Here is a 4,448-nt window from a genome sequence, read left to right as displayed (position 1 = left end):
GTGGGGGAATGCCCCCGGTTGGGAGCCCAAAGCGGGACACCGGGACCGCGCGAACGCCTCCACGAGAGGCACGTGGAGCGGGGCCACGTCCCCGGTGGCCGCGGGCCCGACGGGGCTCTGGCGCTCGGGCCGCGGTGGGCTCGCTGCAGGGAATCACCTGGAGCGGCTTTCGCGAGACCTTTGGCGGGGCACAGCCACCACGGATGTTTTAGGGACTCCGGGGAAGGGTTGTTGTTGGCAGGGTGCGAACGAATGCCCGGACGCAGGCGTTCCTCCGAGATAAGAGCGTAGCCTTGGGCGCCAGCTCCGCGCACGCGCCCGGCCGTGTTGCCGTGGGTAGTTCTGCGGATGGCATCTACATACGTGGAAAAACATAAGCCCCTTTTGCTCGGACCTCGAAAACCAGCCACTCTCCCTGCCCTCTGTGTTTCCCCCCACTGAGTTCCCCCCACTTTTTGCTTCTGGAGGTATATGCAGAAAAATTGCCCCCATCCGTTGGCTGTACTGCCATGGAGTTAGCACAAGCCTGGAAGAAACCTGCTCATGCTCCATATCCATGCCCACATCCCCATCCGTGGTGCTTGCGATAGGGAAGATCTCACCTTAAAGCCCTTCATCAAACTCAACAGACCAAAGCAACTGTGTCCTCCCAAGTGGGCGAAGAGAGAATAAGGTTGCTAATTTGGCAAATGCTTATTGGAGAAAAGCTGCTTCTCGATGTGCTGTTCATGGGATCTCTGTTTATTGGAGTCAGGAACACGAGTAAGTTGTCACCAAAGGGTCCCACAAAGGCAAGACACGAGTTTCCCCCCTTGGCTTTTGCTAGCGCGATAGCAATCTCGTTTCACTGCTTGATAGAAAACTGAGAAGATAACTTGCAGACAGGCAGGCATGCTGGAAATGTACCAGCTCTGGCAGAGTACAGACACGCTGCAAGGCCCGGGCGAGCGGCGTCCGTTGCACAATCCTCTGAGCTAACAGCAAAGGCCACGCAGAGCCCCGCACTCTGGCTTCCCCCAACTGGCACTGATGCAGCTGCTGGCGGAGGGGCTCTACCTCCTCTCGCGGCTGCTGAAAAGGGCTAAAACGACCCCTTTCATGCCAAGTTCTTTTCAGCTGGGCTCAGTTCCACTCTTGGGTTCCCGGTGCAGCCGGAGGCGAGTGAATTGCGGCACGCAGCTGCGGCAGGAGGAACTTCCCAGGCTGGTTCTGCGGCTGACACAACACTTCAGGTGACTGCAGCCCCGCGGCTCAGCCTCAGGGCTGGAGACACCGTGGTTTCTCCATACATTTCCCAGGGTGACAGTGCTGGCTTAAGCTGGCCTTGCCTTGGTGCCCTCAGTTGCACTGTGCAGCTGCAGCGGGATGGTCTGTCATGCAGAGAGAAATAATCTCCATTTAAAATCCCTCCTCGGGGGAAAAACAAAAATACTATCACCATTTCCCTCCTCTGCCCTTGCATGGTGCAACCAGGACCTACACAGTAGGCACAACTGAGGTAGGGAGTAGTTGGCTCTTGGGTGGACGCCAGGCAGAGGGAGGGCCCTTGCTGTAGGGATATCAGTGACAGCCAGTCACCAAAACAAGGTCCATGTCAGTCCTGAAAACCTTCCTGAACTTTGCTCGAGTCAAAAATCAAAGCTCAGGAAAACAGTGAGTAGAATGTGGAGCAGCTGAAAAAAAGAGAGACGGGGTAGTAGTCATTATTTGGTGTCATGGTTTGGCCAACACACCTGTGCTGCATCCCCAGCTTGGGGTTTCTGCCCAAAGACACATTTTCAATTAGTTTCTCCAATGAAACATAAGAATGAAAAGATCGTATCGAAGAGAGACCCCAGAAACCAATAACCTGCCCTCTCACTCCATGCTCACCCTCTTGAGATGGTGAGCGAGTAGGTAAGAACTCATGTGGCATGAAAATCTTCTCACATACCTAGCAGATGCTTTTAGGAGAATGTATGACTATGTTCCCAGGGTCAAACAAGGCTTACATGCAATGTAACCACAAACTTATGCATTGGCCTTTTACTTCTGTGCAAAGGCGTTGATAATATTGTGAGTCTGACACTTTTGGCATCCTCCAGCAGCTGGAGGGTATTCATAATTAAAAGAATAAAACTGAAATCAGGGGCAGAGCCTAACAGTGCAAGAATAAAAAACATCTCCAGTTAGGCTACTCTTAGCCCTAAAATCAAACCTGCTCTGCCTCCCAAGGCACTTTCTTTTCCCAAGAAAAGCAAGGCAGTATCTGCAAGGGGCAAGCAACAGGTACTCTGTTTAGCTTGGAAATCAGGAGTTTGGGTGCCCAGCCCCTCTCAAACTGCCCTTTCTGCCCTTGCCCGCGTGTCCTTGGGCAAACGCCCCATGTTCGTGTCGAAATGAGCCTCGGTTCTTTCCCAGGTGCTGCGGCAGTCCTGCCTGTGCTGCTGGGGCGCGATGGGAAGGTCGCGGGGACCCGAGGGGTTTAACGGGCCGTTGCGCTGCACGGTAGGTGCTGCTGCGGGCAGAGCAGCGTGAGCTGAGTATCGCAGCTCATTTTGAAGCTGTAGCCAACGTGAGACTTTGCTTTATAGCTAGGGACAGAAGTAAGTAAGAGAATTTTTAACGGTGCTATGCAACACGCCCGGACTTTTCTTTTCAATCGTTGCTGTGTTCCAAGCACCCCCCATCTGAGGTGAAAGTCTTCAACGTTTGATCTCTACCCTGTGATAAATTGCTCTTTCCACTGACCCACTGCCCTCCTCTGGAAAGTATTATGAAACTTCAGTGGATTTTTGTTTTAAAAATCAGTTGTGACTATTCCTTCTTTCAGAGTAAGAGTAGGAAAACACATCTAAACGTTTAAAAGGAAAAAGTATAGGTGTGAATTGGGTTTAGCACAGCATATCCAAGTGTTTGCTACGATGCCATTATGGAAGTTCATAGCCATGCCAGAGTGGGCTGCTCGCTTTGCCAGCACCGTCTTGACGCAATTTTCATTATATTATGAAGTGCTAAATTGCCAAAATTTTCGTCAGGCTGTGGAGCATCAAACGGCCACGCAACTGAGCTAACTCACTGAAGCTCCCCCAGGAGAGCCCACAACTTTACCGCTAAGTCCCACTGGTAACGCAGCCCAAACCCAGTGCTGGCCTGTGCTGTGTGGCAACCGGCCAGCTCTGGGTCACCCTTTCACAACAGCAGAACGGCTGCACAGTCCCCTGGAATCGCAGAATGCAGTTTGGCTTGTAGATTTGCATTGCAACCTGTTGTTTAATGATGGGCTGACCCCATGTGTCCCTCCAGGCCTCTGTCTCCACGCTCCCTGGAGATACCTCCCTTCCACTTGCTTAAGCAGAGACCAATGTCTTGCGAAAGACAAAAAAGGTAGATTTTCACTCCATTTTGGGTTTAGATGGCAATGAACACCTTCGTCTGCATACCTCGCTAATTGAGGTGTGAGGGAAGAGCCCTTCCACATCTGCTTGTTTAGCCCATGTTCGGTGGGTACGCGGAGGCAGGAGGCTGCAGCCTCTCCCGCCTCCCTCCTCTGCTCGTGCCTCCTGGCTCGCTGCCGTGAGCTTCCGCGTTGCCTTTGGCTTTGGCATCGCCTGCCCTCAGTGGCGGGATTCACGGAGCCCTTCCAGCACGGGGCAGCCCCTGTCCGTGTTGCGGAGCACGTCGCTGCCACCCCACAGGCCTTGTGGAGGAAACGCTGGAGGAGCAAACAGCTACTGAGCAGCAGTCATTATCCCCGTGCAGCCTTCAGCAACACCTCTCATTGCTGCTGATCCTGAGAAGCAGTTTGGGATACAAAATCTATTTCCTAAGTGCTAATCTTTGCTTGCCAATATATTTCTCTCCCTTCTTCTCCAGACCTTTGGCTTTGTTATCCCTCGAGACAGAGAGACCTTAGGAAATTATATACGATGCCTTGCCTGTCTTTCTCACCTTGCTTTCTCCTTAAATGCAAACCTGGCTTTAGCTGGGGCTGCGGTCCCCGAGGCTTTGGCTGTGTTAGTAGATGGACTGAGTGGGCAGAATTGCTCTCCACTCTGCCTTCAGCAATGTTGTCTTCACACTCAGATTTCCCTGGGAAAAAGGAAAAAAAAAAAAAAAAAAGCTAGAGCCTGAACACACAGCCAGGATCCAAACGAGAAACCACAGCCCACATATTAATACAGGAACTGCAGTCTGTCCAATCCATCCAACAACTTCCAAGCTTTTTCCATTGGGTAGGGGCTGGGAAGCAGAGGGTTTGGGGGGCTTGCACCCATTGGCAAGTGGGGGCAAATATCAGCAATATGCAGGAGGGATCCAGCACCAAAAGGCATTTGCTTCCTTTTCATTTTGGGTAACAGTAGAAACCGCCTTCTTCAAGGATTGGTTGGTAAAGATGACTGGAGTGTGGAGAGGAGAAACAGTAGCACACAGAATTGCTGTAAATAAAAGGAGCAGGAGGCAGAATA

This window comes from Nothoprocta perdicaria, unplaced genomic scaffold (assembly GCF_003342845.1).
Source record: "Nothoprocta perdicaria isolate Ctin4 unplaced genomic scaffold, notPer1 scaffold_342, whole genome shotgun sequence".
In the NCBI taxonomy this organism is placed as follows: Eukaryota; Metazoa; Chordata; class Aves; order Tinamiformes; family Tinamidae; genus Nothoprocta; species Nothoprocta perdicaria.
The sequence above is the reverse complement of the archived record's forward strand: the minus strand, read 5'-3'. Positions refer to the sequence as shown.